Below are 11,089 nucleotides of genomic sequence, written 5' to 3'. Positions count from 1 at the left end.
ATAATAAATAAATAAATATATATATAAATAAATATGTCTGATTAATGGGAGATTTCTCTGTTGTTGTTTTTTCAATGCTTCAGCTGGCTGCCTTTGGCCAACAACTTCACTGTTTTGGCTCCCAAAGGCGTAGTGACAACAGCGAAGTTGGTTCAATTACACTGTGTACAAGTTTGACCCACTGAATTTAATGGGGGAAAATAAATAGAAAAAAAAGACTATTAAACGGCCTCAGGCAGGCGCGGATAAAAGAGGAAGGCGGATAGGGAGAGCGACGAGCCCCTCTCTTACTCAGCGGGAAATTTTTCAGGGGAGGCCCGTGAAAAACCCTAATTTTTCGACGAAAATGATTCAAGAAATGCTTTGGGTGGCGAATACGTTGCAGACGTACCCATTTCATTCTCCTTGCGTTGCACATCAATGCGCCTCTGCCTCAACGACACGTACTCTCAGACGAAGTGCACTTGAGCGTAGGCAATAAAAGTTAATTGCAGCCTCCTTGCAATAAACGTGTCCCGCATGCAAGAATTTTCTAGCGGAGCTGCCATTAATCTCTAAAATAGCTTTGTTTTATGTAAAGATAGCTCTTGCGACGTAACGGCAAACGCAAGAAAACGATTAAATCGATATATCTATATACAAGCCGCCGCGGTGGCTCAGCGGTTATGGTGCTCGGCTGCTGACCCGAAAGACGCGGGTTCGATCCCGGCCGCGGCGGCTGGAATTTCTTTGGAGGAGAAATTCTAGAGGCCAGTGTACTGTGCGATGTCAGTGAACGTTAAAGAACCCCAGGTGGTCGAAATTTCCGGAGCCCTCCACTACGGCGTCTCTCATAGCCTCAGTCGCTTTGGGACGTTAAACCCCATAAACCAAACCAAACCATATCTATATAGAACCTCGTCGGTACTGTGCAGCAGCCGGCGCGTTAATCGAAAACCGCGCGGCTGGGAAGTGCGCACAACCGCTCTCACAACAAATCCCAACCGAAAAAAAAAAAAAACGACAGAACAGTGGCCAGAATGCGACAGAATATTTTGCCTTTTTGTCTTAACGACAGATATTTCTGTAGTACTGTAATACCTTTCTGTAGAACTGCAGTATTTTTCAGCAGTAATTTTCAGTAGTTCTGTCGCTACGGTAAGGGACAGGATTCAGAAAACTGTGGTTTTACTACAAATTTTCGGTTGTTACGTATACGACGCGTAGCAAAAGCCAATGTTTTAGCTGTAATATCGAAACAGTAACTATTGTCATTAGCACCACAAGTGGCTGCTAAAGCCGCCGCGGTGGCTCAGTGGTTATTGCACTCGGCTTCTGACCAGAAAGACGCGGGTTCGATCCCGGCTGCGGCGGTCGAATTTCGATGGAGGCGAAATTCTAGAGGCCCGTGCGCTGTGCGATGTCAGTGCAAGAACCCCAGGGGGTCGAAATTTCCGGAGCCCTTGACTACGGCGTCCCTCATAGCCTGAGTCGCTTTGGGACGTTAAAACCCAATAAACCAATAAACCACAAGTGGCTGGTAGCTTATTCCAGGGTAATCATTGCTAGGTCATTGACGTGGAGTATAGCCCTGGTTCCCCGAGACAACACGGACCGCATGGCGTCCTTAGAGAACGCATCTTGTAATGTTCAGAGCTCAATTTCTTGCGCCTTTTAGGGTTTTGTTTACAAATACTGCTGTCTCATACAAGAGACATATAACAGAAGCGAGTACAGGCTGCAGTACAAAAGAACAAAAATAGGTGTAAGGAACCAGAAAATATTAACAGATCTACAAGCAACATTGGAGAGTGTGCTCTACAGAGAGAGTATGCAAGGGATGATGCACACAAGCTACAGTACGCTGTACTCAGACCACGGCAGCCGTCATTTTGGCGTATACATATATGTGTGGCTGGGACTGTGAACGAGGTCACACGGCCGAGCCAGGCTTGAAACGAGGACACAGATTTAATAAGATATATATACAAACGCAAGACACTTCACAGACGCCTCCCGCGGGCTACCGCGTGACGCCCACTGGAAAAAAAGCTTCTCTGCTTGTCAGCAGCTCTCGGATTGCAGGCTTTTTGGTGGGAAAAACCCTAAGGCGAGATGCACGAGAGTTGCCAGCTAATATGATGTTGGCAAAACCTACAAATGAGCGGCTGCGAGGTGCTGCTGTCTTTACCAGGACCCGTATCCCAACCGTTTCGTCACATTCGAAAACGTTCCTTTAGTCCAGTCAGGTGTTGCCAAAAGGGACGTTTTCGAATGGAACCCAAGTTAGGATACGGGTCCAAGAGAACAGGGAGGTGGGTCACACGTGGAGTACGGCCAAAGGCGCGGCATGTCTAGTCGGCACATCGCCGCCTGCTCCTGATTGCACGCTGAAGCTGCACGCCAAAATCGCGCCCATCATGTCACCCAAATACTCCTTCTATCACCCCACCACACATCAGCTCTCTACGGACCGTACGCGCACCCAGCCTTGGCCAGGCTGCGACACGTATGCGGGGACGCCAAATATGCCATTGTCCAAATATTGGTAGCACCGTTAGTCCGGCGCGCCCTCAACGTCAATGACATCTCGGACGACAGCGGATCGGTTCCGCACGCCCTCCTTCAATTACTGCCTCATGATAGTGCGCGAAACACGCCAACGTTACGCTTGCTGAACGTGAACAGCCCTTCGCTCGACCGCCAAACCAACTTCAGCTCGCTCTTAGCATAGATAGGCGCAAGTCCGCAGGATACAAGGCGTCATCGGCAATTTCAGCGCGCCGCACCCACGTGGAACTACGGTACCCAAAAGGCCGCAAGCTACTCGAATCCATAGCTGAGCAAGGATAATGCGCTGACTGGATACGGGCGACTCCCTGTGAGGCACCAGCTCAAGCGTCATGCGGGACACTACACCGGATCTAACCTTTATCGGGGGCCAATTCCGCGGATCATGGTGCAACACCTTAGACTTGGAGGAATTGGACAGCGAGCACTGCATCCTGCACACTGAACTGGAGCAAGGGCGCTACCGGCTACTGGAAAGGACTGGATCACCATGCGCAAAGATCTTGATGCTGCCGAACGGGAAGAGAACGAGCCTCTCGGCGACTGGACACGGATAGTGCAGCTAGAAACCACACACCACACTACAAAAACTCCACTCACAGCCAAGACCCCAAAATCTCCTAACACTATGGGAACGCCTCCGTGGACTCACCCGCTGGTGGAGACGCCAACGACTAAACGGGTGATCCGTAAACGAATTGTTGCCCTCACGACTGAAGCAAATCGCTACGCTGACCAGCTCATCCAGTCAAACTGGTATCGCATCTTTGACAAGCTAAGGTACCGCAAGGACATGGGCGCACCTCACCATGGGCCTAAATGATAACGCTCCTGTAACCTGCAGCCCACGCTCATGACATGTGCCCCCTTCCCCCTTCATTGATGGTATACGTGTTGATGCACTGGGGCGTCAATACACTCCCGCTCCTTAAAGGGAGCTTGTGAGAGGCTAAGGATGTCACGCAGAGAGCAGCTGCATGATAACGCTCCTGTAACCTGCAGCCCACGCTCATGACATGTGCCCCCTTCCCCCTTCATTGATGGTGTACGTGTTGATGCACTGGGGCGTCAATACACTCCCGCTCCTTAAAGGGAGCTTGTGAGAGGCTAAGGATGTCACGCAGAGAGCAGCTGCATGATAACGCTCCTGTAACCTGCAGCCCACGCTCATGACATGTGCCCCCTTCCCCCTTCATTGACGGTATACGTGTTGATACACTGGGGCGTCAATACACTCCCGCTCCGTAAAGGGAGCTTGTGAGAGGCTAAGGATGTCACGCAGAGAGCAGCTGCATTGTAAAAAAGTCACTTTGGCCCCAACTTTTTGTGCTTCCAACGTCACCTATTAGGGAGATGAAAACGTTCAAAAAATGACGGCAGCGTTTTGGGCGTAGACGCGCTGTTTTAATGCAGCAGCATTAGGAGGGCCATGAAGACAAAAACTATCCGACGCGGCGTCTCTGTGATGCCTCCATCTACCAACCATGGCAGATGACAGGTGGTGTTTGGGACTCTTCCCGTTACGGAACGAAGGAAGGTGGGAGTAAAGGAAGAAAGAGAGAAAAAGGTGCCGCAGTGAAGGGCGAAAACTGGTTTTTCAGGAATGGAAATGGCGCAGTACTTGTCTCGCATCTCGATGGACACACGAACCGCGCTGTAAGGGAAGGGAGGAAAGTGGGAGTGAAAGAAGAAAGAGAGAATCAGGTGTCGTAGTGGAGGGCTCCGGAATAATTTCGGCCACCTGGGGGTCTTTAACGTGCACTGACAACTCAAAAACCAATTTTCAATTTTCTGATTGGCTCATCGGTTGCAAAGACTTTTACAATTCAGAAACACTGCTGAGTGCACTTTTGTAAGTACTTATCACTGTATTTAGTATTGTTGTATTTTAATTTAATCCTTCGTTATATACTAGTTTTAGTAATAGTCGGACGTGCACGTTAAGACCGATCATCATCAGCCTGATTACGCCCACTGCAGGACAAAGGCCTCTCCCATGTCTCTCCAATTATAGTGAACTAGAATACATATATCTCCAATTAACCCTGTCCTATGCCAGCTTCGGCCACCGTAACCCCGCAAACTTCTTAATCTCATCCACCCGCCTAGCTTTCTGCCGCCCCCTGTTACGCTTGCCTTTTCTTGGAATCCACTCCGTTACACTGGAAATTGCATAGGTTTTAGAAATCAACGAGCTTAAGAGGGTCGAATGTGTTAAACTTGCAGGTAAAGCATGCGAACTCTTTTGGGCTAGCACTTGATAAAGTGAAGTGTTTGTCTTAGAGCTTTTTTTTCTATATACGATATGTGCTCGTTCCATCGAAGGTCTGAGGCTATCTGAATTCCTAAGTATTTAAAAGCGTCGACAACTAAGAGGGGCTCATTGGCTATAGGGTATGAAGTATTCTTTTTGCGTGTCACTGTCATTGCTAATGTCTTGTTGGAATTCAAAAGTCATTTGCCACGTGGAGCACCATTTTTCTACTGCAGAAAGTGAATCGCTTAAAAGGAGTTGATCTTCAGGGCTAGAAATTTCTTGATAAATTATGTTATTGAACGCTTTGCGGCGGGATTTATACCTGACAGGAAGAACATTCTCTGTCTCCTCAGAAGATCCAGATTTCGGTAATGGGCACCGCTTCGCAGCTACATCTTCACGGCGTTGCTCTTCATTTGGGCATTCGACGGGCTGGAGAACCCACCGCAGGCTTTCGGGCTTTTCCGTGATGCACCTACTCACGCCACCGTATTCCACTGCACAACACGGACTAGGCGATGTCGCAGCATGCCCAACTCAACTCCTGAGGAACTCAAGGGCCTTTTCAGCACTGACGCATGTAACGTAACCGACGTTTCCGCTGCTGGGGAATCCGCGGTAAGCGAGGCCACAGGAGGCAGATGCCCTTCTGGAGAAAGCTGAGATGCAGCAAGTACGTCTGCAGCAGGCGTACTTGCTGAAACTGGGTCTTCATCGTGCGTCGAGGCAATATTAACAGTTCCGATAGGTGCTGCTTAAGCCATAGCTCATACCCTCGTTCCGCCCATCAACTGAGATTTGGCTCTTGTTCGCTGTCGTCATCAGTAGCATTAGGTCATTTGCCTAGGCGTATGACATTACGGCCTTAGACTTAATATACGAAATTCATGTCGTGTGATCCCTAGCAGCGATCATCTTTGCGCCTTTTGACAGCCACAGCTTTAATAAACTCCATGGGTTATAGCCGCCGCTATAGCGCTGCCCTGTTTCAAATGAATATTCGTTTTGCAAGAATATTCGAACAAGCAGCGGATACTATTCCCACAAATATTTGATTAGTATTCGAGTCGGTTTCTAAAGTGCACTACTCGCAAACCCCTACTTAACGTAGATCTTGTACACGTCGTGTCAACGGTACCACAAAGTTTATAATTATCAGGTGTTCTGATCATGAGGACGAATCGACGTTTGACAATGCTCTATGTGTGGAGTTTTTGTGAACGTACGCCACAGCTGCTATGGTCTCGAACAGTGTTTTTCTATAATTCCGTAATAGCGTCGCACAGGAAGTGGCATTGCCCTCGTCGAGCAAATGTAACTCGAAATAGTGCTGCCGACGGAAGAAGGCCGTTTACAGTTATAGCACAGCATGGCAGCAAACAGCCCAGAGCGCGCAGAACATAGTCTGCGGTAATCTAATAAAAAGGTACTTCCTGCAGAACCGGACGTTTTCCGGCATCAAAGGCACATCACTGCCAAAGAGACATATAGCCTCTTATTTCTTATGTTGTGCCGAGAAGTTCATTACATGACGTGAAAGTCAGTGTTTGCAGCTTTCGAAATCGTTACAGGCGTTCAGGAATAAGTGTATTTTTTACAGCTTTAATTTTATACGCATAATTGACGTCACACCTTAAGGTCATTGTGGTCAGGACTCTGACGCTAAGCATAAATAGGTAGTCGTGTCTAAGCCTGAACAGAGCACGTCGACTGCCCGTCTCTTGAAGCAACAGTGCTCATCGCAGAGTGTTGGTGAGTATCTACAGGGAGAAAACTATTCTTGATCGTGAGCGGACTGGAATATCTTTTTTACCTGAGCTTTTAATTTTTAAATCTAGCGGTCATCATACCCTGTTACACTTTTATGATCTCTGCGTGCCTTTGCTCATTTTGTGAACGGAATCTGTGGCAGCTAGCCTGGCCCGCGAGCGGACCCTACAATGGAAATGTGGTCAAGTTTATGTGAACTATACGCGTGAGGCAGACCTAATTTGATGTAGCTGGATTGCAGCTTATTGCTGATATGCTATTCACCACTCCATCTAGCCACACCTATTGTTCACAAGAGCCATTTGCTCTCAATAAAAACGGTCGGTATGTATGCGATTTACCCATAGACAACTTTGGCTAAGAAAGCAAATCTTATCTTTGTATAGTCCTTATCACCAAAAATTATACACCTTTACCTCACATTGCACAATGTAGCACACCATTAAACACTCGAGCCGGTGTTGAGTGCTGTGTCCCATCTTCCCCAACTTGTTAACACCGTCATTCTTTGAAGCACAGTGTGTTGTATAAAAGGCGTCTGAGATAACTTCAACTAAAGGTTTAGCACAAAAACTGGCTCACTTCGTAAGTAGTCAGCCAAAGCATTATTACTACGCACGTTCTGAGTTACACGGAGTATTTTTATTCTTCCAAATACTAATAATACCACTTGCTTGTAAGGAAGTGAAGGAGGCCGTAACTTTCTGGCTGATGGTGGACAGCTGAATCGCGCTATGAATAAAACGATCAAAGAGCTCCGCGGGGGGCGCTCGTGAGGGAGTGTCACGTGCGGAAGCACCGGGAATGCGCAAATTATCAGTACGGTTACTTATCTCTTGCTATCTCCCGTGTATGCAGGTGGCGTCTTGCCTTGCCTGGACTATCTTCAAAAGTGAATATGGCCCGTGTCCGCACCACTGTAATGCTCCTGGCTCTGGTAGCTCTAGGTGAGACTGGAAACAATGCGTTTGTCTTACTCTTTATATACACTCTAAACACAAAAAAGCAAAAAAAATCATAAATTGTCCTGTAGCGCACTCCATTTTATAAAAGGCAGTGCGGTAGAGGACGGCATACTTCCTTTTTACTCCCATACAGGTGTATTCATGTTTCAGTGTAGGCGCGATGCTGCAGCACGGTTGACGCAGTGCGTGGCCGGAAGACATCGTAAGCGCCTGAAACATGGACGGCGCTCATTTAGACTTTAATTGCGCATTTGAAGAAAAATCGTAGAAACAGAGAATGACGTCGCTGGGTAGTATTACATTCTCCGCTTATAATCGGGTGTGCAGTCCTGTCTGTATCTGCGAGGGACAAGTGCTTCTTGCGTCAATGCTACGATAACTACAGGAAGGTCGAATCGATTTTTAGCTTACACGCGTATCATTCAACATTTGAATGGGGAATTTCTAGAAGAGCTGAGACTTACTGAAATGTCTGACCAGCTCGCAGCAGCTTTCGCCCGGCAGCATGCGCTTCGTATCAGCCTACAGTGGCGTCTGAAGCTGTTTATTGATGCTTGTTGCTAGGCTGGCTGATTTCATGGCTTCTAGCAACAGCAAAACGAGCAAACAAACAAAATAAAACTTATGCATAAGAGACGAGGCTAACGAGACGAGCGCAAAGTTTAGTCTGAATTAACTGACTTCGATGTAACAGATGTATAAGGAAGTGAGAAAAAAAATGCCCCGAAAGGAGGGGTAGCAAGTAAAGCCTCTGCGGATGAACCATATAAGGAGAACTCCAGATGCTTGTGGCTGTGAAATATGTTTCATTGTATAATCTGAAATTGAAATTAGATATGTATCGTTCGCATTGACATACGCCGAAGCTTGACTTGCAACCCCTCTTTTTGGGACGATTTTTTATCAGTGCCTGTATTAGCCTCCGCCGCGGTGGCTCAGTGCTTATGGCGCTCGGCTGCTGACCCGAAAGACGAGGGTTCGATCCCGGCCGCGATGGTCTAATTTCGATGGAGGCGAAATTCTAGAGGCCCGTGGTCTGTGCGATGTCAGTGCGCGTTAAAGAACCTCAGGTGGTCGAAATTTCTGGAGCCCTTCACTACGGCGTCCCTCATAGCCTGAGTCGCTTTCTGACGCTAAACCTCATAAACCATAAGCCAAACCTGTATAAGCTGTTACTCTGAACTCAATAAAATGAGCTGCGTATCAGCGCTCGTCCCGTCAATCTTGTGTCATGTGTATATATTTTGCTTGCGAATTTTGTTATTAGAAATTATGATGCTATAAAGAGACATTTACAAAGCCTCTTGATAATATAAGTTTTTTTCGTACGCTATGGCAGACAGACATTGTCGTGGCGTTGTGTGTTAAAAGGTATCTAGTGCAGCAGAATTTTCCAAAGTCGGGCATCAGAAGTGAGGGAATTCTTCTTGAACGAAAAATTCTTAGTAAATGCGTTGATTAAGTCCCTGCCTTTTGTACACACCGCACGTTGCTACTACTGAAGAAATGATTTAGTGAAGTCTACAGACCGATGTCCGGCGCAGCCTTTCGGTTGCACCGGTCTTTTGGACACACGACCAAACTTCATTATTTAGAGGAAACAAAAGTCGTAACAAGAGGGAGTTGATCACCGCCGAAAGTAGGTGTCACAGTGCCATGTAATCGCGTGATACAATAAGTTTCGTAGTTATTTGTTTTGATTTGTTTTCTTTTGCAATTCTCCGATTTCCCGCAGCCGCCCAGTACGCGGTTCCTGCCCTTTGCCAGCCAACTGCAGCTCGTGTGGCTGGTAAGTTGTTCGTCTGAGCAGTGCAGTGTATTCCATAATCGTCGCCGGGTTGGGAGTTACTTTCGGGTCGCAGGTTAGTGAACCAGATTTTTCGGTCACCTGGAAAATGATTCGTCCTTCTGAGAAAACAAAGCCAGGCACGATGCGCGTTCGTTTATTGTGTTATCAACAGCTTAATGTTTAGTATGAATTAACTGACTTCGATGTAACAGGTGTATATAGGAAGTGAGAAAAAGAAATTCCCCAAAAAGAGGGGTAGCAAGTCAAGCCTCTGCGGATGAACCATATAAGGCGGGCATTCTTCATGACGCCCAAGCAAACAAAGGAATGTTGGTAGTATATAGGGCCCCATGGCCTTCGAATTTGCATATATGATACTATATATAAGTTTCTATGGCTGGGCGTACCAAGTCATACACATATCTAGTTGCTGTCGCGCCACATTGCTAGGTTATTTTATAACAAGGAAGTAATTGCTTACTGAATCCTCCTAAGCGCAGCCGTACGGCTACAAAGGAAAGCTATAGAGCTTCAGCGGAAACTTCTTGCTTGAATAAAAATTTTTCCTAGCCCTGAATTCGAACCCGAGACCACCGCCTCAACGGAGCAGTCGTTCCACCTTACTACAAATCTGCTCCACCCTGTGGGGATGGTGTTTGTCCGATGTTAACATTGGACCAACACCGTTCCCACATCGAGTTGTTGATTCATTCGCTTTCGTCTTACCATATGCTAGTCTTCCTGCTTAGCTCAGTTGGTAGAGGGTCTGCTTCGGTGAGGCGCAGGTCCTGGGTTCGAACCCCTGCGCAAGGCGAATTTTTTTCAACTACGAAGTGTCTGTGGAAGCTGTATAATTTACATTTGCAGGCGTATAGCTGCGCTTGGCTGGATGTCAATTACTAATTACTCTCGTATTATAATTATAACCGTCCTGTGGGATTCCCGTAAACATTGGACTAACTACTAGGATTTATAGAAAGCAACTTGCCTTGAAATCATTTTTAAAGTTGGAATCGGCCACTGACTAGTTATATTTGCTTGCATAACTCGTGGAAGGGGGACACAATGCAGTGGAAGTGCAGCGGAAGGATATGCTTAGTTTCAGCGGGTGGTTAGCTCGGGCTTTCCGCTCTTACTGCATCCTTGAAAACGATACATCGGTGTCATAGAAACCTCTGATGCTGTGTCGGTTTCCTGCGCATGCTACAGGCTATCTTGCTTATTTCTGGTACCCCCGCTAGATATTCGCTATCACAACTCTCTCGAAAACAACGTCATGCGGCCAAACGCCAAGAGGTGTCAGAAACATATTCCCTACAAGTGAGCCCGTTTTCATCCGGATGCCCTGAATCTAACCCTCACAGTTTGGGACTTTCCGGGAACGGCACCTGGTCTCCACTGTAAAAAGAGCTGGCCTATCTATATGCTGTTAAGATTTCCCAGCACACAACCTAAGGCCCACTGCTACACATCTTAGAAAAGAAAAAAAGAAAGGAAACACCACTTGTACTCTAAAGATATAAGCCGCTGGCTGCAGCCAAGTCGCATTTCCAATACAAGGCTTTTCCCTGACCTCGTGAACAGGCATGTCATCCTTCACAGGCATCCATATGGCATCACTGCCGCGTGCAGTTCTACCTCGAGTCATGACTTTGTGTCTGCTTTCTCTGCAGATGCCGAACAGGCCCGGAGGGGTACTGTCGCTAAAGACATCGCAAATGGCCTCCGTAAGGTCCAAGCGGCCGGCAGATCCAATCC

This window comes from Amblyomma mixtum, chromosome 1 (assembly GCF_055824585.1).
Source record: "Amblyomma mixtum isolate Tamu chromosome 1, ASM5582458v1, whole genome shotgun sequence".
Taxonomy (NCBI): domain Eukaryota; kingdom Metazoa; phylum Arthropoda; class Arachnida; order Ixodida; family Ixodidae; genus Amblyomma; species Amblyomma mixtum.
This window is presented reverse-complemented; position numbering follows the sequence as displayed.